Genomic DNA, 24,150 nt, shown 5'->3' with positions numbered 1-24,150 from the left:
TCTAGGGGACTGATGACCTCAGACGCTAAGTCCCGTAGTGCTCAGAGCCATTTGAACTCTAATAGATGGTAAACACGGCCCTGGCCAGTACAGTGTGTAACTTCTCCTCTGACCGGTGTCTTGGTGCTGCCTTGCAGGAAGTCTGAGTCACTGCCCGCGTCCTCGGCGCTGGAGCAGCTGCCGGCCATCCCGGAGTCTGACGGCGCCGCCTCGCAGCCAGCCCCGCCGCCCCCGCACCCAGAAGCGCTGGCCACGCCGCCGCCGCCCACGCATCCGCCCCCGCCCCCACCGCCTCCTCCCGCTCCCACTCAGCCTCCCACCACGCCTCCTGGTGAGTACCATGCAACGATACGCTGCATCAAAACTAGTCGGTCAGTGTTTATCTTTTTTCGCTGTTACTTTGTAGTAAATTTACATCGTGCGTTTGTTACCTATTTTGCACTTTCTGAAATGAACGATTCGACGTGTGAAACGAAACGACAGAAGTGTCCAATGGACATTTCTAGGTCCGGTTCAGCAATGTTCTTCTGAAAGGCAGCGACCAACCTAACCTCCTTAGTAGTAATTATGTTTTTAGGTTCCTAATTTGTGATTTATAATCTAAGTAGTGATCAAATTTTGGAACGTGGTTCAAGGGTTGGGCATGAGAATTAATTTGGTTGCCAAGATTTGCGTATATGCAACCATACTTCAGTCAATATTATGTTGTGTAAAATCTCAAAAGATGGAAACATTTTAGGTTTTGGTGTGACATAGACATGAAGACGTTTAAGTGTCTTTGAGTCGACAACTGTATCGTTGGTAAGCACCAAAGAGTATGTGTACCTATGGAGCGAGCATAGTCTGCTGCGCATGTTCTCAACATGAAAGCGGGCTAGTCAGGTGATTTTGGGACGACGGTGCTTGTCTACAATGTTCCATAATATCGAAACTTGATTATATTTATTCGCCTTGTTGTATTGTTGGTTGTCACTTCTTGCGTTATTCCAAAATTCGAACACTGATCTTTTTTTTTGTGCGTAGTGTATGCTTATACTTCCCTGATGAGAGGGCGAAAAAAAAGTTATAGATATTTTACTTGTTTATAAAAAGCAGAGGGTTAAATAAAGAAAAATTGAAAATAATAGCCCGCTGCTGTGGCCGAGCGGTTCTAGGCGCTTCAATCCGGAACCACGCTGCTGCTACGGTCGCAGGTTCGAATCCTGCTTCGGGCATGGATGTGTGTGACGTCCTTAGGTTAATTAGGTTTAAGTAGTTCTAAGTGCTAGGGGACTGATGACCACAGATGCTAAGTCCCATAGTGCTTAGAGCCATTTGAACCATTTTTTGAAAATAATAATGGACACGCAGATGGAGCAAATCGTTTACCATATTTACTGTAACAATTTCATACTTCGAAATGCTTCGTTTCTTCGTGACACTTCAACGTCGTCTACAGTGTCATTGTAACGTAATTAATTAGAACAGAGGTTCGACAGTATGAATAAGTGCAAAAGAAAACGTAAAAAATGTATCAGTGGCTGTCACTTCTTTTCCCGTTACCGAAAATACGGTAGCAAAACTTGAGCTATGATACTGTGGCGTAAAGGCACAGCACCATTGCTCGTCACATTTTTAAGCCAACTTCAGTTCCTAGTACCAAACTATGATGCCAGTAAAACGAGCATACAAAGTTCCGCGATACTTCTGAAGGTGATTTATCTATAGCAGTGAAGTAGTAACACTTAAAATACGCTAAGCGCTGTACGGGCAAAAATGCGCCGTCCCAAAATCATGTGACTTGAGCTGCAGGAGACGTTGCCGACAGAATTCTCGTTCTGCACATCCGTATGCTCACTCCATTAACATTTATACTCTATGGTAAACACTGATATACACGTAGTAAGATATTACAACCTTTGGTAGGTGGCCGGCCGGAGTGGCCGAGCGGTTCTGGGCGCTACAGTCTGGAACCGCGCGACCGCTACGGTCGCAGGTTCGAATCCTGCCTCGGGCATGGATGTGTGTGATGTCTTTAGGTTAGTTAGGTTTAAGTAGTTCTAAGTTCTAGGGGACTTATGACCACAGCAGTTGAGTCCCATAGTGCTCAGAGCCATTTGAACCATTTTTTTTTTTTTTTTTTTTGGTAGGTGTATGACAGTTGACTTTCGTTAGTCAGTAAACAGAACTCTGTGACACTCTTCGTCTCCACCAGTAATTACGAACTTCATATCATGTCACGTATAAAGGAGGGTCGCAGAAGTTTGGCAGTGCATGTTCGTTGCTTTCATGTTCTGATTGTGCGTAATGGCATAGTACTTTTCAGATACGTAATACGGCATGGGCAATACAGCCAGATTTCCGTCGCATGTATGTTAGTGTGTGAAATAATGATTTGTGTTTCCCTTACTTATGCAAATTGATAATGGGATTACGTACTCCGAAACTATGTTATAAAATTTATAATGCGATCTTGTGCTTCCAAACTATGTTATGAAATTGATAATGGGATTATATAAAATGGAGCTGTTACCAGTTTTCAAACGCCAGGCTAAGTACGTTTGAATTACATACTGTATACAGGGTGATCGTGAAACCCAACCTACTGACAAAATTTCGGAGATTTTTTTAGGGATATTTATTAAGTATTTTGGTATAAGAGATCCACTGCTCGTTACAGAGTAAAAACTTTCGGTTTTTTCGCTTCGTTACACTAATTACCACTGCTTCTACGAAAATACCATCACAGCCCTTGTACAAAAATTGCATTACAACAGTTGAAAAGATTGTAATGTGCTGTCACCAAAATGTACAACAATCAACACATAGTAATGCAAAAGTGCTGTGATGTGATTGCCGTCACAGCCGGAACGGCTCAGTGTAACGTCGCCACGCCGCCCTTCCATTTCATTCAGTAAACCCACAGAAGAGGAGGTGTCGGACAACTCTCCATCAGTAAACCTGTCCATACTGCTGTGTACCACTGCTGAAGTATAACTAACACTGCCGAGAAAACAAACTCGAGATAGAACCGAGCGGTACTGAATCCAAGATTGGAGGCCAAGATTAAAGTAGCCATTACTGTTGTCAACAGCTGGTACCTCGAGTGATTCGACCAAGTTTGTTCCCAAAGAAGACACACAGCGCATACCGTTGACATTTTCATTGTTGTACTCATATTCTGAGTGTAATACAGGTAGAAAGATGGAGTAAGAAATCAAAGGAAACGCTCCCATAACGAGCCATCAGGGATTCCGGATCCCTTATACTAAAACGCTCAGAAAATGTGCCTCAACAAGCTTACAAATATTGTAGCTGAGGTAACGATGAGACGTCGATTTTTTCCAGCCGTGATGACAAGTCCTGTGGCATGATGGTGCCCTTCAGCAAGGACGAGCAATAACATGAGCGACTGTTGAAGAGAACCAATGTATTATTCTTCCTGCTGCTTGCGTGGAACAAACTCTGACGTTTTCAAGATCTTAACATCTGCTATACTGCTATATTTCACACTGAAGAGAGTATAAATGAAAATTGGCAGCAATGAATACGCAGTACACTTCCTACACAAAACTATTCTAAGCATGCTCCACAAGATCTGCCGTCTTTTATGTTTTGTAGATGTTAGATAAATTTGTAATTGATATGCAGTGGCAATAATACGACCATCTGTCAAAAGCCTAAATAACCACGTTTAGCAGTGCAGACCGGTGCGGGACGCGCAGCAAGTGAGTCAGTGAGGCTCTGGAAGGTACCGACAGGGGTGTGTAGCCATGCCGACTCCAGTGCTGTGGCCACCTGCGCTAGGTTTCTCATTTGGAGGTCCATGATACAGACGTCCCGATCGATGTCGCCCCACAGATTCTCGACTGGATTTAAATGCGGAGAGTTTGGTTACCAGGGAGTATGGTAAACACGTCCTGATGCTCTTCGAATCACGCACGTACAAGTATACTGCGAGATGTGTGACATCTGTCTATATGTGTGGCCATTGTCCCCAAGGGTAGATGCATACTTGTGTTGGATTCACTGTGTCTTCCAGAATGACGCGATTACCCTGGGGATGCTACGAAAACATTCCCCCAGGCCATAACGCGTCCTCGTTGCCCAGTTGCGGCTCTGGCGTGCAGATTCCAGCCTTAGTTGCCGATAAACAGCAGTCAGCATGGGTGCACGAATTAGGCGCGTGCTGCAGAGACTTACACAACAACTTTTGCTGAACCTTGGAGTTACTGTTGGTAGAACCTGAATTCATTTGGGCGGTTAGTTGTTCAACAGCAACACGTGTATCCGCCCGTACGTATCTCCACAGCCGTCGTTCATCCCTGTCGTGTACGGACCACGATGAACCACTCATCCCTCAGTGCCAGTTCTCGACACTTTAACCACGGCGGCACGCGAACAGCTTGGGCTTAGCCATTTCGGAAGTGCTTTCACCGTTGGCCCGAAAGCCAATGATCCTGATCTTTTGGACCTCAGGTAAGTCGCTCTATTTCCGCCTTAAGACAACGACTGCATTGTTTTCCGTGACCCTCCGATACTATTTCTACACCATCCACGGCTAGTGATGCCACATGACGCCTTTGAGAGGCTATTGCGAGTTGACGTCGAACATAGTCGGTGGCAACATTGATAGGAGTCTACTGTGTATAAGGTTACATTAATAACTACCTCTATGACGTATACCTTCCAAAATATGAACTTCTCATTGAGTGAGTCATAAAATGCGATGTGTTTCCGGAAGCGTCTAGGTGCATCGTTAAATCGGTAGATGCGCTATATTGCGGAGGTTGTCGTAAACGGCTTTATCTTCCCAGTCGTAAATATTTGGTTGCGTCTCTGTCTCTTCATCGTCAGGACTGTTGTCTGTGGATTATTGAGTCGTAGTTTCTACTGCCGTCTATGTTTAAGGGTTTCCTCCTGGTGTCGACAGGATCCAGGATGCTTCAAAGTTCTCAAAGGACAACAAGAATAATAGCTGAATACTTTTTTTGTATTCCAGCGTGTAGAAAAATAACATCTAGCTTATACCTTGTAGCTTCTCTTTCCCTACCTGCGAAAAGCTTTATCAGTTGCCATTTACATTTTGACTTCAGGATTTTGTGACTGAATATTTCTGGAAATCAAGTAAAATCTCTGTTATTTTAAATTGAGCATTAACGTCAAGCTTCGCTGCAAAACCTGTTCCTACAATTGTTAAAAGCTTCGAGCAGTCGTTTCTGTCGATTTTAGTTGTGCTGTGGTCGAGTTTAACGTGTGTGACTAGGTAAATACATCGAAGAATATGAATACGTTAACATGCAGTAGGAAACATTACTGAATGTTGCCGTTTCAACACTTTTAGCGACTACGAAGACAAAACTACAGTCCTGCAGTGTTTCAAGAGAATCTTGAGCGTGGAGGTTTTAGAACACTGTCCCGAAAGCGCAGAAAAGCATCAAAGCATGCTCATGGCGGCGCAGTATTTTTTATTTCTCCCGTAGATAAAAGCTTCAGGTCATCACGCGTTAACCTATCCAAACAGTTCATTTGTTAGGCCATATAAATGACATTAAAATAGTATACACTAATGTAAGTAACTGTCATAGCACAGTGTTTGTACTTCAGAAAAGTAAATGAAAAGTATTTCAGTACTAGTAAAGAGGTCTAATCTGATTTGCATGAAAGGTTCAGTAAAATCACATGATGAAACATACATGTTGAGAACCTTTGCTAAAGCGAACAAACTGCTTAACGATAATGAATGAATAAATGCCTCATAATCATATAAGTAATATATGTCCATAGAAAATGTGTTTGAAATTAATTTCGTGTGAAAACAATATATGTCTTTAAAAAAGCTAGTAATAGAGTAATACACTGACGTAAACGTGACTAGTTGCTAAGACGTTGTTTGTAAAATGCCGGAACCGAATGGCCCAAATGAAACTGCCCCAGAATTTCAGCACAAAACGCTAATCTTAACGTTATGCTGCCCACAAACTGCCTGTTGGCTTCTGTGTCGCTACCCTTCATTCGATCCCTGCGAAACCTTACATTTCAGCAGGATAATGCACGACCGCTTGTTGCAGGTCATGTACGGGCCATTCTGGATACAGAAAATGTTCGACTGCTGTCCTAGCCAGCATATTCTCCAGATCTGTCACCAATTGAAAACGTCTGGTCAATGGTGGCCGAGCAACTGGCTCGGCACAATACGCCAGTCACTACTCTTGATGAACTGTGGTATCGTGTTGAAGCTGCACGGGCAGCTGTACCTGTACACGCCATCCAAGCTCTGTTTGACTCAATGCCCAGGCGTATCAAGGCCGTTATTACGGTCAGAGGTGGTTGTTCTGGGTACTGATTTCTCAGGATCTATGCACCCAAACTGCATGAAAATGTAATTACATGTCAGTTCTAGTGTAATGTATTTGTCCAATGAATACCCGTTTATCATCTGCATTTCTTCTTAGTGTAGCAATTTTAATGGCCAGTAGTGTAGTAATAATTAGTATACATATTTTTATTGCACATGGGCTGCGTGTTGTACTGCCTGTTTTGGCCTTGCAGATAATAGTCTATAAGTGTGAAGGACAAAAAATTAAAAAAAATTGATAAAGTTAATAAAAATCGATTCCGCTTTACTAGTTGCTCGATGGTAGCAGCGGGGCTACTTTCTGACGGAGCGGCAATAGGCAGTTGTTACGTTGGCGTCGCAAACGCCAAACAGTAGAGCGGCGTGTGCTGCGTGTCAACGCAGCGCGGTGTTATACCACTATCCGCCGCGTTTGTTTACAGCCGTGTTTAAGTGAACGGCCGCGGGGTCGAGTGGCGCTGCAAGCGATCAAGCGATCCCCAGAGGGCCGGTTATGCAGGAGTAACCGCATCTGCCACGCCGGTATCAGAAGCTGGGTCTACTGTGCAGACGAAAGAACAGATTCCCTGACTCCCTGTTTTTTTTCTCTTCCTTTATCCGCTTCTAGTGGTAAAACTGCGGTTAAACCAAGCATTCGCGGCTACAACTAGTCACGAGGAACTTATGTATGAACATCTGATCGTTGGATAAGGCTGGAGGCACACGAGCGAGTCACAATTGCCCATGCTCGCAGTGTCGGATGTCGGCTCAGTTTACATAATGCGATGTTGCAGCGCGCAGCAGTACTAGATTGGAGGGTAACCAGTATGGTCGTAGGCAGAAGAATGCGGGTAGCGTGGCTGCTGTTCAGTAAATCACAGATATCACTGAAATGGCTGAACAGCAGAATATATTTTAAACTGTTATCAGTGATCGAAGATTTGTACATTCGTATGAAAGGGCTGTGGCCAGGGAGCAATGTATTTGCTGGTTAGGGCTTTTCCAGTTTTTGAATGACCGCCTTAGATCAAAAAGGCCAGCTCTAGAATACAATCAATATAGTTTAACAGTGGTGTACGGTGAGGTGATAAGTCGGGGAACAGCGATAAACAGATTGCGGTAGTATCGTGAGCGCAGGATATAAAAGGGCAGTGGAGCTGTCATTTGTACTCAGGTGATTCATGTGAGAACGTTCCCGACGTGATTATGGGTGCACGACGGAAATTAAGACTTCGAACGCGGAATGGTAGTTGTAGCTAGACGCATCGGACATTGCATTTCTGAAATCGTTAGGGAATTCAATATTCCGAGATCCACAATATCAAGAGTTTCAGGCATTACCTCTCACCAATGAAGATGCAGTGATCGACGACCTTCACTTCACTATTGAGAACAGCGGCGTTTACTTAGAGTTGTCAGTGCTAACAGACAAGCAACATTGCATGAAATAACCGCAGAAATAAATGTGGGACGTACGACGAACGTATCCCTTAGGACAGTGCGGAGAAGTCCGGGGTTTATGGGCAGCAGACGGCAGACGCGAGTGGCTTTGGTAAAAGCACGACATCGCCTGCAGCATCTCTCCTGGGCTCGTGACCTTATCAGCTTGACCCGAGGCGACTGGAAAACCGTGGCATGGTCAGATGAATCCCTATTTCAGTTGGTAAGGGCTACTTGTATGGTCGAGTGTACGTGGACCCCACGTAGCCGTGGACCCATGTTGTCAACAAGGCACTGTGCGAGCTGGTGGAGGCTCCATAATGGTGTGGGCTGTGTTTACATGGAATGGACTGGGTCTTCTGGTCCAGGTGAACCGATTTGTTGACTGCAACGAATGTTCGGCTACTTGGAGGACATTTATAGTATTCGTGGCCTTCATATTCCCATACAACGATGCAATTTTTGTAGCTGACAATGCGCCATGCCACCAGGTCACAGTCGATCGCGATTGGTTTGAAGAACATTCTGAACTCTCCGAGCAAATAATTTGGCCACCCAGATCGCCCAACATACATCCCACCGAACATTCATGGGACAGTTGAGAGGCCAGTTAGTGCACAAAAGCCCGCACCAGCAACACTTCCACAATTATGGACGGCTGTAGGGCCAGCATGCTCAATATTTCTGCAAGGTTCTTACGACGACTTGTTGAGTCCATTCCATGTCGAGTTGCTGCACTACGTCGGACAAAAGGAGGTCCGACACGATATTACGAGGTATCCCATAACTTTCGTCACCTTGATGTAGGTCTACTGATATCGCAGAAAAATTCCCCCCCCCCCCCAAAAAAAAAAGTTTCACACGCTTAAAACCATGTGGCTCTCTTCTTAATATGATCGTGGTACTGCTTGCGAGATGTATCTTCTTCGAATGCGAAAGTATTTTAACTTCTGCATGACCATTGTAACAAAACAAGAGAAATCGTAGCTTTCGCGGAAAGAGTTCAGTGTTCGTTTTTATCGATCACTGTTCGAGAGTGGAACGGTGGACTAATGGTGTTACAGAGGCTCGACGCGTGTGGATTGCCCAGTAGTCATACAGACGTTGATATTTGGGATCAATTCTTTATCTCTTCGATAAACATTTACACATCCAAACCCGCTGCATCCGTGGCAGGCTGACGGCAGATGTTGCTCGTGTTGCGAATACATTTGCTCCACCCATGTCTCCCGCAACGACTGTATCACGGCGATGGGCGGGATCGTTGCAAGGCACATTTCTCTGGCCCGTCTTCGCGGCGAATACGCTGCTTCACTGCCGTAGTGTGCGTGGCTCTATTGTTTCATGAGTACTGCTTTAACGCGCGAGGAAATGACACTGCGAATTTGAGGTAATAAATGGCTCGTGTACATCGAGCCGTAATGGTCATTAGACTACGAGAACTGTTGTTACACAGCCAATAGAGTTAAAAGCATGTTTAGCATGTCAGTAAGGTACTTCCACATTATTTCAGAACTGACAGAAGAGGTAAAACGATACTTCTTTTTCGTTCGTAAGATTGCCCAGCGAATTTTTTTCCCAGTAAAGTCTTTTGAAATGTGTGTTTGCTGAGATCACTTTTCTGACTGACACACAATGGTGTAGCCGATAATTCTTAGTTTTGTGTAAACTGCTCAAAAGAATTCGGGCGACACCTGTATTAATATCCGGTATGTTAAATCTGATTTGGTACAGACTGTGGCTGTGGTCTTCTTGCAGAGCTTGATCTTCACATGCAGTGTATGAAACAATTTAAGTCATTCGCGACCTATCAGCTGTGTCATGTATTGCAGCATAAGGTGACCCCGCAGACGAAATTGAGTACTAGCATCCCACTGTTCTCTAGTGAGGTACACAGACTGCAGTTGTAATTTGTGGAAAGCTTGCTACAGTCTTGCTATAGTCTAAGTTGCAGCGGCAGTTTGTTTGATCCCAGAATAATTGATTTTCCATCGTGTTGCTCGAGATGCCAATGTGTGTCTGTCATGCACGCTGTAGGGAGACAGGTCAGTACACAAGGCAATATAGACAAGGTCGCCGACGCATTACTAACCCATGTGAAGACTGGTATCTGGCTATTTCTGCTGAGGGGAGTCGTATGGCTGCCGCCAGAGCACTCAGAGACGATCTCAGAAGGACCACTGGAGCCGCTGTGTCCGATCAGACTGTAATGAACAGGTTCCAAGAAAGGACCTTACGACCCAGGCGTCTTGTTGCTTGACAGACAACATCTCCCAGCTTGCCTTAAGTTTTGCCTTTCCCATGTGAACTGGCAATTTTTTCACTGGTGAAATATGTTATTCACAGACGAATTCCAGCTTTCCTCTGGCGCAAGATGATGATCGTTTTCGTGCGTGGAGAACCAGTGGCGAGCGATATCTGCCAAATGTTTTCCAGGAAAGCCAAGATTCTCTGATGATGCGCGAAGGCATCAGTTTTCACAGCCGTATTGATCTTGCATTGCCCACGGTCGCCTTACCGCCAAACACTACGTCCTGTTGGATCATGTGTGGCTACAGCATACATTGATGGCCGTGAATTTCTTCTCAAGCGCGATAATACCAGGGTCCATGTGACTGCGCATCACCAGGGATGTTTCGCGGAGCATGGACACTGAAGTAATGGAGTGGCCAGCGGTGAGTACCGACCTAAACTCCATCGAGCTTGTGTGAAGCAAGCTTAACAGACGTGTTCGTGGTCGTCCTGTTCCGCCACAGACTCCCCAAGAATTCTTAAGAGTCCTCGTGAAAGAATGGGATTGGATACGACAGGGTGACATCTGTCAATTTACACGGGCGGTGTTAGACGCTCACGGATGACACACACATTTTTAAAGTCCAGTGAGGAGCACCCAGGATGACGTGATGAATGATTGTTTCTACTTTGTTTTCGACTAAAATTAAAGCCATCGTCAGATAATCTGCTTAAAGAAGAAGTGGATACTAAAATACTAGGAAGTGAAACTACAAAATCAGACTAATTTTTGCACAGCCATATGTCCTTAAATCTGTTCCGCAGTAACACGTTAGCTGGAGCCGAGAGAGGTAGCCCAGAGGTTAGCACAATGGACTCGCATGCGGGAGGACGACGGTTCAAATCCGCGGGCGGCCATCCAGATTTACATTTTCCGAGATTTGTGTAAATCGCTCCAGGCAAATACCAGAAAGTTCCCTTTGAAAGGGCACGACTGATTTCCTTCCCCATCCTTCACATACTCCGAGCTTGTGCTCCGTTTCGGATAATCAAACACTAATCTTCCTTCCTTTTCTTTTCCTCAACTGGACAGCCCAAGAGAGGCACTCACAATGTACACGTATCTGTGCACTGATTGTTGGAACTGAAGCCTGCACCTAACTATGTATAAAATTGACAACTTCTGAGTCGCAGAATACAAGATCGCAGTATTCAGAATTAGATGGGGACTTAATCGAAAACTTTACATTTGAAATACGTGTATACTAACTAGTCACAAACGGCTCGCTGCAGACACGTTTACTGGAACTTTTCTGCTTCTGCCGCCGTATACTTTAACCAGCGTTGGTTCTCGCTATTAATTAGCATACGCCTTGTACAGAAAGAGTTTTTCTCTTGCCATGTGGTCAGCAAGCAGGATGCAAAAAGAGACGATCTGTTTTCCGTGTCATTAAGACCTACTTCTTTTGCCCTTACTTACATAAGCAGGAAGTTACGGTACGAAGCTCTTTCAGCTAATGAAAAGACCCTCCTGGGGGCGCTATCGATCTGAAGACTCGGTTGCAGTGCGAACAGCAATAACCAGACGCGTTTAAACTGAAGTTTTGCATTTAACCACGTGTACTAACGCATTTAAGTGCATTAATGATAAGAAATTAGCTAGTTGCACTTATCACTGCACATGTGTAAACTGTAGAAAGAACTGCAGTAGAATGCTATTTGAAAGAATCCTAAAGGTTAATTCGGCAGCAGTCGCTTTTTTCATTTACAGTTTGGGACAGAACAAGTGTAATATTTTGTGGTTTCATCGAGAAGGAAGCAAGGCCAATAAATATCAAATGTATGTTTCCATATATACTGTAACGGGAAACACACAAAGTGGGAGTGCGCTGAGATTGGGTTCCCGCCATCCCATAAAAAATAAATACGTCTGACCCTTACACAACTCGGGGAGTATACCATTTCCAATATATCCACACGTATAGATTGCGTACCACACCGCGTATGCTGTAAGTCGTTCGTAATCATTGATGTCACTCTGCTTTGTGTTCCGTGCTACATTAACACGCCACCTAAAGACTACTTTTAAAAACATTTTATTTACGTTGTCGCCGCATTCTGTCGATATTTGGATGGTAACCAGTGAATTCGTATCACAGTGACAAAACATAGGTCTGAGAAAGCGAGACTGGTGGCATGTAATTGAAAAACCTTATCTAGTTCCACCTGTGCACGAAATGTATTAAACAAGAGGTTGTACTGTGCAGGAAGTGAATCAGAGCATACGAAGCATAACTTTGTGACCATCTCAGGCTTTGCCTAGCGAAGTGTGTAAGTACAGATAAGAAATATAACCACAGAAGCAGTTTGTGGCTGTAAATGCTATGTAGGACGTTAAAAAAATATTCCATATTTTGATTGCTGGTAGTATGGACGAAAAGATGGAAAAAATTTCGAATAAACTTTGGCTCTAAAATGTATACCTTAAGAGTTACGAGCATTTGTTCAGAAGAGGAGCTGTTTTTCACAGTAACGAAGATGTACTGCTCATAGTTCTTACGTCCATGCTACCACCTGTCCAAGTACAGAATACTGTTTGTAATACTCTGTCTACATGTAGCTGTCTAAATGGTAGAAAACGATATAACAAATATATCATTTTTAAGAGAGCAAAAAATTGTTGTACTCATTTGCCAAACCACTGGTTGAAGGTTCTTGAAGTAGTTACGGTTAAGGCGGATATGCAGTCGTCCGGGAAAAAAGAAATGTAGGTTGATTAGCGGCTTTATCGACGCATGGAATTATTCTCTCTGTGAACACGAAGACAGTGGAGCCTATTCTTAAAGGAAAAAAAAACCGGCGTATTGTCTGGTAAAAAACAACAAAGGAAACACCACTGTACTGTTCGGAACTCTATTTTTAACTGCAAAGGGAAACGGAATACGCATGCATCTCCATAACATGCAGGGCTTTCTTTCTGTGTAAGCACTAATTTTGTACTAGAAATCTGTCGCCGTCGTAATTTTTTACATAAAGTGGAAAGTGCTCCTTTATAAATAGATGCATGATCACGTTCAAACGGTTAATTTTGTCTTTATTGAGCGAGGTGGACCAGCCATTAAGAAACCGGTATCGTAGTCGGGTTGAATGCGTTTCAATTCGTCGTCAGTTTTGCTGTGACTTCATGCATTCGTGGTGGCCCTCAGTCAGACGAATGCCCAGAATGTACTCTCGCTCCACTTCTCTACAATGTCCTTTTATGAGTAAAAGTGATCCACTGTTCATCTTGTTACACGTTTTCTCACTGCCATTTTTTTGGAGTGAAAGGCAGTAATGTATGCTTATCTTAATGTCGTAGTCAAAAGTATCAATATGAGAAGAAATATTTCCTGCCGTTTGGTTTTCCGATGCAGGGAGAGGTGGAACATACAGGATTATTATAAATAACTCTGGGGTTTCAAAAGACGCCAATGCAAAAGCAAGACATACAGAAAACAGACACACATCAGAGGATAGAACAATTTCTGAACTCACATTACAGGTGCTTAACATGGCCACTGTTTCTGATGCGACAAACGTCAATACATGCCAACAATTCAGTGACACAATTTGTCTGCGAAGGCGCGACAGCAGTCCGCTTTGCAGGTCTGTTCATTGGGTTGCCTTCCTGCAGGCGCGCACTAATTCGATGCGACAATACGGAGCGGATGAATTGTCTACATGATCTGACATGCCTGCCACTTACTGCAACAACGCCTCGTATTACAATTCGAACCGTGGAGAGATGCTCTGTCCAATGGTATGTGTAATTTTTCTGTACGACTTGTATTGTTTGAAACCTAGAAGTACTTACGAATAATCTCGTATGTATCCCTCTGGTATTTCGATTGGGATCTATATGTCCCAGTGGTAATGAAATTTAAGTTCATCTTGTATTTTAATTTATGATACATATTTTTAGAAAAGCACTTTCATGATATTATTATTATTACACATTTTTGCGTCTAGGACAGTGGTTAACTTGAATGCTAAATGATTATTCATTTTTTTCTTGTACCTTTTCTATTTATCTTCCCAAAACTTATTCATTCTTTGGCTGTGTTCCTGTTTCCTTTTCCTCTGTCCGCATTTTTCCTGTTTTCTTCCTTTCTTTTACTTTAAATTTTGTATTCGTGATTTTCTTGCTGAATTTCTCTCTTTCATTTATCATTTCAATACTAATCCCTTCCTCTTCTACTAATCCCTGCTTGTTCAGGTCTTCTTCTATTTGTTGAAACCAACTCGTTTTTTTGATTGAAATGTTTGCTGCATCAAAAATCCACTTTGTGAGTCTGTTATTGTTCATTATTTGTACGGGGTCTATAGAATATTCGTCGGCGTTTTCTGATCATGCCTATGAGCCTGTCTGTGTGTTCATATAATTCTTTTTGGGATCTTCATCCATATACCATCTCTGTGTACTGCTCCAGAAATTTTTCTGAGGATTTTATTTCTATTTTCTCTGTCTCTGTGATACCTGACGCTCCGATTGTGGTTGTCCTTGATGAGTAGAGTCCGTCCGGTAGTACAACCGTACTGTAGTGTCTGAGTTTAGCCTGTCTTGAAACATTTCTTTTATTGTAGTGCGTCCATGTCAGTTCGTATGCTTTCTGAAGTTTGATGTTCTTTGTGTGTTGCATGCCTTATTTGATCCTCCTATTTGTACATATTCCTCAAGATATTTGAATTTTTCCACACTGCTAACCTTCCGTATTTTGCGTACATGCCCAGAATGTACTCTCGCTCCACTTCTCTACAATGTCCTTTTATGAGTAAAAGTGATCCACTGTTCATCTTGTTACACGTTGTTGTTCTTTCTTACCACGTATTGCGCTTTCTCATATAATATCTGTAGTTCCGTTTTCATAAAGACTTCATGTAAATATTCCAGTGTATTTTGTCTGTTGTTATGATAATTGCCAGAGTATCTGCAAATGCCAGGCATTTTATGATTGTTTTGTTTGCACACGTTTTCTAACTGAATTCCTTTTGATTTTTCTTTCCATTGTTGAATAAAAGCGGTTAGAGATCATCTCTTTGTCTGACCCCTGTATGTAACTCGAATGGGTCGGATATTTCCCCTAAATTTTATTTTGAATGTGATGTCTGTAAGTGTCTGTTGCATGAGTGTCCTAGTTTTTCTGTCTATTCCATATTCTTCTAATGTGTCAAAGAGGATGCCCCTGTTTATTGAATCGTAGGCCTTTTTAAAGTCCACAAACGTGACTACAGTGTTGTTGGTCTGTCTGACCTTCAGGAGCGTTCGCAGGTTCAAAATCTATTCAATACAAGACCTTCGTTTTCTGAAGCCTGCTGAGTATTCAGCTACCGTTGTATCAGCTACCGTTGTATCAGCTTGTGGTTCTAGTGTGTTGATTAATGTTTTGGACAGAATTTACTAGCTGACCTCAGGCGCTGTAATTCGTTTTATAACCTCTTATACCTGTGTTATCGAACGCGGCTTTGTATCTGTTTGGTACTGTTTTCGTGAAGTGTAATATTTCTTTAGGCTTCTCGTAATTGAGGAGCTTATCAAAAAATTAAGAATTTTGCAGCTTTCGTTAGTATTTGTTTCCAGAGATGCATCTGCTCTTTTGAGGCAAACATTTGGATGCTGATAACCCTTTCTACTTTCCCTGAAAATTCGCTAGAAATTTCTCGTGTTATTTCTTTTGAAGTCTTCCTCGATTTCATTTAGTCTGTTTTTATCGTATATCCTTTTTCACTTTTCCAACACCTTTCGAGGATAGTGTCTGGACTTTGTGGATATCTTCTTGTCTCTTTTGTTCTGTTACTGCTAAACTTCTTCCAGGGCTGGATTCTACGTGTAATGGTCTTATCACAAGTTGCGTTCCACCATCTGTGTTTCCGTTTCTTAGGAAGTAGACACCAACGCATTGCATTCTGAATTGCCTTCGTGAGGTCTGCCCAATTTTCTATTGAACTTTGATTAATTTCTTCGATAAGTTTGCCTTTATCTTCAAGTATTTTGGGCCAGGTGTTACAATTTTTTTCTGTGTGGTCTCTCTGTTGGCCTAATTTTTACTTGTAGCAAGTGATGGTCTGACTCTAGAATCCTTTGCGTGCTGTCATATTCAGAATTTGGCTTGTATTGTTGCTTGTTACGCCTACATGATCCTTTTGACATTATCCACATATGCTTTTGGGCGTTTTACATGATGTGAGTTTTCATTTCGGCTTTTGAAATCGAGTTGACATAATTTTTAAGTTAAAATTTTGACAGTAAAGTATGAGATGTTCCCCATTCTTGTTGATGCGTTTGTTTGCTGTGTATAGGCCTGTGACTTACTAGTACATCCTCTCCTTGCCTAGCTGTGCACTTAAGTCTCCTAATACAATTTTAATATGGTTATAAATATGAGGGGCAGTCAAATGAAAACAGAACACCCGCCAAAACCGGACCATGGAATGGTTCCTTTTAGAACTAATCACCATTTGTGTTAAGACATTTATCCCACTGGCAGACGAGACGATCAATTCCTGTTTCGCAGAACACGGTTAGCCACTGATGGATCGACAACCAACCCACTTTTACATTTTGTTCGACTGAAACTGATTTCCTCGCATATCTTTCTTCAGGTCGCCAGAGATATAAAAATCAGATGGTAAAATATGCGGGCTATGCAGAAGCGTAGCACTCATCCGATTGGCAGTGAGTGGCCGCCGTTATCGCATTACAGGATGACTCCGGCCGACAGCATTCCAGCAGCACGACAACAAATGGCAAAGCCAACGGTGGAAACATCCCACATCTCCCCTGTCAAAGAAATTCAAATCTATTGACACAAGTTACGTTAGGGTCATTATGACCTCCGTCTTCGGCTGAAGTAGCCCTCTGCTGATCGAGTTTCTTGAGTGTGGAATCACGATTAATGAGCAGGATTTAGTGCACGAACTGATCTCTAGATTATGTCCCACAAGTTTTCGATGGGGTACACGTGTGCGATCTGGTTGACCAAATCATTAGCTCAAATTTTCGAGAATGTTCTTCAAACCAATCACGAACAGTTGTGGTCCCGTCACATGGATCATTGTCACCCATAAAAACTCCACGTCGTTTGGGAACACGACGTCCATGCATGGCTGTAAATGGTCTCCAAGTAGCCGAACATAACGATTTCCAGTTAATGATCGGTTCAGTTTTCCATGTAAACACAGCCCACACTATTATGGAGCCACCACCAACTTGCACAATGCCTTTTTGACAATTGGGTCCATAGTTTCGTGGCTTTTGCGCCACACTTGAACCCTGCCATCAGCTCTAACCAAACTGAAATCGGGACTCATCTGACCAGGCCACGGATTTCCAGTCGTCTAGGGTCTAACCGGTATGGTCGCGAGCTAAGGAAAGGCACTGAAGGCGATGTCGTGCTGCTAGCAAATGGACTCGCGTCGGTCGACTGCTGTCATAGCCCATTAACGGCAAATTTCACCGCACTGTCTTACGGATCTGTTCGTCATACGTCCCACATTGATTTCGGCAGTTACATTACGCAGTGTTGCTTGTCTGTTAGCACCGTCGATTTTACACAAGTGCCGCTGCTCTCGGTCGTTAAGTGAAAGCCATTGGGCACTGCGTCGTCCGTGGTGAGACTCAATGCCTGAAACTTGGTATTCTCGGCGTATTTTGACTCTGTGGATCTCGCAATATCGAATTCCCTAACGATCTCCGAAATGTAACGTCCCATGCGTCTAGCTCCAACTACGATTCCGCGTCGAAAGTATGTTACTTCCCGTCGTGCGACCATTGCAAGCCTTTTTATACGAATCACCTGAGTACAAATGACAGCTCCGCTAATGCACTGCCCTTTCATACCTTGTGTACGCGATAGTACCGCACTCTATATATATTCATATCGCTGTCCCACGACTTCTGTCAGTTCAGTGTAAAATAAGTAGAGCAGCGATGGTAGGATCGCTCCTTGTGGCACTCCAGCGTCTGGGTAAAAGTCGTAGGAGGAACTGCCATTTACTTACAGTCTGGTCGGTCTCTGGTCCAGTGTGTGTATTAGGAGTGCCTCCGCAGAGGCAGATCGGCTGTGGACAGGTGTGCCGGTGTTTGTAAACAGTAGTGGACGGACCGGTGCAAACAGATGGGTCCGCGGCCGGAGCGGAGGCTGCGCAGGTGCTGCTCTGAAGGTCACGTGGGCCCGCTACCGTTACCCTCTCCCGTTATTCTTACCTCTGGCTGCAGCCGGTGGGAACTCTGCACGCGCCATCCGCCGCCAGACTTTCTCTGCTTGCTTCTAGTCCGCGGCGAGGCATCCTAGTGTTTTTCATACCTGTCCCAACTCTGGACTGGCACAGTTGCAAATCATTCGTTACAGAGTAACAGCTACTCAAAACAAACACGGTATAAAATCAAGTACATCAGATTTGAGGTTTTAACTCCGCCTTCTGCAAAACACATTGAACTTTTCATCTATTTACACAAATATATTCGACACCTGTGTGTCATCCTCTGTGGGCCTCTTTTTGTTTCTGTAAAAATATTACTTATTTATTGATGCCTAAAAACTATAAAATGCGCATTTTTTAATTTTGTTTTGATTGTTCACCTGAAACTAAACTAATTGTCGAAGTTAACTTGTATAGCTCGGCGTGTTTTTCGCCTTTCTACAGCTTGACAGCGTGTCAGCTGGAAATTCTGTTTGTTGGTGTATCGAAGGTTCCGTAGTTCATGAAAGTGTACACTTTGTGTAGTAATGTATGCACGTGTCTATGCAACAAAACATTGTTTGCATCAGTTAATGCATTTTAAGCTATAAAACTTTCATCTAATGATCTGTTTGCTCTCAGTGCCACGAAACACTGAAACACAATTCGGGCTATTTTTATTTTGGGTACCCCGTATCAGGCGACCTTCTTGTACACTATCTGATCAAATGTATTTGGACACCTACAAGTGGACGCTAGAGTAAGAAGTAGCCACCCGTCGCATGTATAACGACTTCGGCTCATCTGAGGACACTCTCAGTAACGTGTCTGAATGTCTGTGGAGCAATGGCAGCCTATTCTTCTTCAAGAACCGAGACCAGAGAAGGACTGATGTTGGACGCTGGAGTCTGGGATGAAATCGACGTTGTAACTCAAAGCAGCTCCATCCAGTTTAGGACTCTGGGCAGGCAAGTTCATTTCAGGAATGTTATTCTCCACAAACCACTGCCTCACAGATGATGCTTTATGACAGGATGCACTGTCATCCTGACACAATCAGTCATCATTTAAGAATTATTCTTCTACCGCACGTGGTAGACAATCCTGTGAGATGTGTTCATATCCTTCCAGATTTGGAGCTTTCTTAAGTGTAATAAGGGGACCACACCCTAACCACGAAAACCACCTCCTCTGATCAATAGCACCATTCGTAACTAGTTTCCAGTCACACCACTGCAAGCGTTGCTTAACACTGACTACAGAAGTGTGTCGCTTACGAGGGGCTGCTCGACCAATTTACACCAGTACTTTTAACTCCGAAGTCACAATCAGTGTTCGACCTGGAGCAACGGCCGCACTTCGGAACGCACGAGTGATTCCTTCCGCTGGTTTTTTACAACCAGCTTCCGCAATACTCGATTGTCCCTGACCGGCAGTACGCGAGGTCATCCTGGTCTTGGTTTAGTTGAAGTTATTTCTTCCCTTTTCCACGTCACAAATACATCACCAACAGTCGACTTGGGCAGCTTTAGAAGGACTGAAATGTCCATGGCGGATATGTTACTCAGGTGACATTTGACTAGGCCACGTTAGCTCTCCTGACCGACCCATTTGACTGCTACTGCTTCTCTGCTGACAACACCATACTCATTGCATTCTTTTATACTGCCGAGTCCACTTAGCGTGGCATCTAGCAGTCAGCTCCGCACTGCATAGGGGTGTACATATCTCTTGATCAGATAGTGTAACTAGTGGCGATTTTTTCGTATAAAATATTCTCTAAAACTTTAAGCACAACATATCTGTGGCTGCTTTTAATCGTTTCCCGCACCCGTATCTCTCACGAAGGAACTTTGCACAATTACACAGCGCGTACGAGCGACAAGATAACGTGGTCATGACTGGTGGCTCAGAGAAAGCGATTGTTCAGTACAAACTAAAAAAAAGTACTTAGGATAAACACTTTATCAGAAGCACTGAGAACTTTGAATCCCACTGGCGCCTCACTGTATCAGCGTCCGAAAGTAACAAATCTATATATATATATATATATAAAAGAAAGTCGTGTTAGTTACACAATTTATAACTGAAGAACGGCTGGACCGATTTGACTGAAGATTGGTGGAGAGGTAGCTTAGAACCAGGAGACGGACATACGATACTTTTTATCCCGTTCGATCTCTATAAAACGTGGTATAACAAAAACGCATCTGGCATGGAATAACAAAACGCAAATGTCAGCTAAATGTCTGTGGTTAAGTATCAGTATATATCATTAATTAACAATTTAAAGAAATAATTTTATTTTCTTCGAATTATCATTAACAATGCCACGATCAAGACGATCGAATATTTCTCGACAAAGCCGTAATGCAAGAAGTATACAAAACATAGCGAATGAAAGAACTGAAGAAGAACTACAAAAGTAATGAATGATAGAGTGAGCGAGCATTTTTAGCGGCTAAGAATAAAGATGTAGATGACCTAAACTACTTAATTCAGAATGAGATCATTGGTAAAATGCATTCATTCAAACCTATTGACTGTGTAACAAATGAAGATGAAGCCACCAACCACCCAATTGAATTTTTTAACTCCTTGGATGTGCCTGGCTTACCACCGCTAAATTTACGCCTAAAAGTTGACTCCGTAGTAATTATGCTTCGAAACCTAAACCAACCAGAACTGTGCAACGGTACGCGTTTGGTGGTAAGTAAATTGATGAACAATGCTATTTACGCGATGATACTCAAAGGAAAATTCGAAGGTGAGGAAGTTCTCATTCTGAGGATCCCGATGATCCCAACCGATATGCCGTTTGACTTTAAAAGACTTCACTTTCTGATCCATCTTGCATACGCCATGACCATTAACAAATCACAAGGCCAAACCTTGAAAGTTTGTGGTTTAAATCTGGAATATCCATGTTTTTCACATGGTCAATTATATGTGGCATGTTCACGGGCCGGAAGACCATCTGTGTTGTTTGTTCTTGGGCCTGTTAAAAAAAAATGTCGTGTTTTACAAGGTACTTAATTGAAGAGTGGAAGCTATGCACCAAAAAACATAAAGTATAAAGAATCATTAAAATACTTAATTTTTTATTTGTATTTCCTAATAAAAAATTGAACTTAACATCCAAAATCTGATTATTTATTGGCTTTAAGGCGGAACAGAGTTCGCCGGGTCAGCTAGTATATAATAAGTGCGCCTCCGCTGTCTATCGGAGGGCACCTGCAAACAAAGCCGCAACTGAACAGCTTGAGACGACTAGGGCAACTAGAAAATTCCAACAGCAACAATCAACCAGTCAACCGACGACCAACGACCCGACCAGGACGAATAACACAGGGGAAAAGGTGAGGCGCTTCAGTCTTGCTGAAGGACAGAGCAGGTGAAAGAAAAACTGTGCAAGTTGCAACTACGTAAAAAGAAATTCAAGAAACATACAGAATTCACAAGAGTCACGTCATACCTGTGCAGTCAGGAAATACTAAACCAAATCGTCGAAAGTGTAAAAATATGCAGGAAGTGAAAAACCAGTTGTTAAAAATAAATATACTGGTAGGAGGTCTGGTGACTGTAGAGTACCTAGTTTTACAGATTGCGTTTCGTAAAAACTTCAAAACCACTTCTGAAAGCGAATAGTGTACAATATCGGTCGCTACCAGAACTTCAGGTACACGATGAACGATGAGCCAGTTAAGGCACGAAGCACCAACGTCTGCACAGATTTCCTATCGATATGGCTTGTTTTAACAAGAGTAAGCAAGCTTGGATAACACGTACGGAGGGACTTAGTGACCTGCAAGTCTACTTGTTAAGAGAAACCATACAGAGGCTCGTCAAAGCCCCACCTGAAAGACCCGTGTCTGGGTGGCCACTGGCCATGTTACTTCAGTAACAGGAAAAAACTAATCTATATAAATATGAGTGAGACCGGTGAATCGAGGGTTCCGTACCAACTTTATTATGCATATAAAAGTTCGTTCGTCCCGATAATCGAGAATTGCGATCATTTTTGACTGTTATCTGTATCGATACCTGCAAGATATCCAAATACGTGACATAAATGGAACTATCTTTTCACTGCGTTGACGTAGGAGCTTAAATTGTTTACCGCGGGTGTAGACAGCGTATGCGACAGCGTATATTTCAACTTCATACATACACCCGTTCATGAGAAACAGGTGTCTCAACAGACGGAAAGACAGACAGATGCATAACAAATGACAAAACAACGTTTTTTGTGTGTCATATAATCACAAATCAATAATTTTATGATTTTGCACTCGCTTGTACTTTGAAACCTTGCGAATTTTCACGTTCTAGGTCAACGTGAAGAACGCTACAGATTTTTATGAAAGAGTTTGCGAGTAGGTAAACATGTGACTTGAATGGCCGTATCTTCTGCTTGCACTGACGTAGAAGCTTAAATTTTTTACGTCGCCAGGGGTCAAAAAGCGGTTAGGATTTCTGGTGAAAGATCATAGGTCCCAAGTTCGATTCCCAGAAATCACCTCATATTTTTCAGTGAAAGGAAGCTCTGGAATGGTGTCTTCTCAGAGTTATGAGCCAAACGAGAAGCTGCATGAATTAAAAAAAAAATTGTGAAACAGACACTCAAGCCGCAGAAGTGTAATTCACCTATCGAAGCGATTATTGTTGCAATTATAATGAAAACCATTATTCTGTGGTCAATGGCAAGTGGGCATTTGGCATTCTGGCAGTGGGACGAGAGAAACCTGTTGGTGACTTGTATTAGGCCCCTATGCAAACGAGCTGACGGTCGCCCACGAAACGAGATGGTCACGATATGCAGAACCGGAACAACTGCTCGCCTGAAGACGGACGCAGTTGGTGTTACGCAAGGCAAGTGACACCGAAAGTGGCCAACTGCTGCGACATCGCTGGACGGAGGGAAAGGACACGAGGCTGGGTCACCGCCTTCCCAAGTCGCCCTGTTCTCTCGCCGCAGCAGAACCGGTCGTTAATACATTATTACTGGATAACCCACTCAGCTGCTTCATTCGTAGTATTTAATATTCAAAAGCTAAAACTGAAACTCTGTCTACATTCAGTACTGACCGGCCACTTTGTCACCCTCTGCCAGGTGTCATTCGGATGTGGTATAGAGGGGCATGCCGTCAGCACAGCGCTCACTTGGCCGTGGTTAGCTCCCAAGACCTTGGAGCCGCTAGTTATCAATCAAATAGCTCCTCAATTGGATCATGAGGCTGCAGTCCTTCCACAAATGAAAAATCCTTGGCAGTACCGGGACCTATGTATAGCAGTCAGACACGCTAACCACTGACCTAACAGGAAGTCAAGGTATGTAATAGTACTATTCCATATTTAGGTGAAGCTTCAGCCCAATTACATGGAAGCTCCGTTGAAAAATTCACATTTAAAATACGTTTGTACTAGATAGTATTTCATACTGAAATCAGTGCCGACTCCTAACCACGCCTTCGAAATCATTTCCAAATCCATTTGCTTTCGGAGTCATTTTTACTGCAACATTTTCTGGTTATATTGTCGTACACCGTCATTCGTGACTGTTTCCTCTGTTAGTTACGGTACACCCTGTATAATCTCGTTAGTAGGATGAGATTTCACATCACCAAAATAAGGACCTGAGAAACAAAGAAGGAATACCTTTTAATGGAATACCTCTGGACTAGCTTTGTTTAGAGGATGAGACTGTCTCCTTTACGCACAGACTTCACAAACGAATGGACGAGCTTAAACCAAGAGCTGGACTGAAGCTTGGGTACAAGAAAGATAACCTCGAGGAACCACGTTTAGCTTTTGCCAATGACTTCATCTTACTAGAAAACAATACAGAGGAGGCTATTTGGACTCTACAGAGCCTTTACAGTGTATCAGTTAAGACTGGCTTGAAGATCAACATCCACAAGACTTAATTCACGACCAATATCAAG

General features: G+C 43.1%; 1 protein-coding gene across 1 annotated transcript in view; it reads left to right on the top strand.

Annotated features, from left to right (window-relative positions):
• The first annotated feature begins 291 nt into the window (after positions 1-291).
• The window catches only part of LOC124802718 (transcription factor mef2A-like), a 619,300-nt gene continuing 595,441 nt past the window's right edge, over positions 292-24,150 (top strand). Inside the window, exon 1 of the mRNA XM_047263686.1 lies at positions 292-331. The gene's annotated coding sequence lies outside the window, so the exon portion shown is untranslated. The remainder of the gene's footprint in view (positions 332-24,150) is intronic.

This window comes from Schistocerca piceifrons, chromosome 6 (assembly GCF_021461385.2).
Source record: "Schistocerca piceifrons isolate TAMUIC-IGC-003096 chromosome 6, iqSchPice1.1, whole genome shotgun sequence".
Lineage (NCBI taxonomy): Eukaryota > Metazoa > Arthropoda > Insecta > Orthoptera > Acrididae > Schistocerca > Schistocerca piceifrons.
The sequence above is the reverse complement of the archived record's forward strand: the minus strand, read 5'-3'. Positions and strand labels throughout refer to the sequence as shown.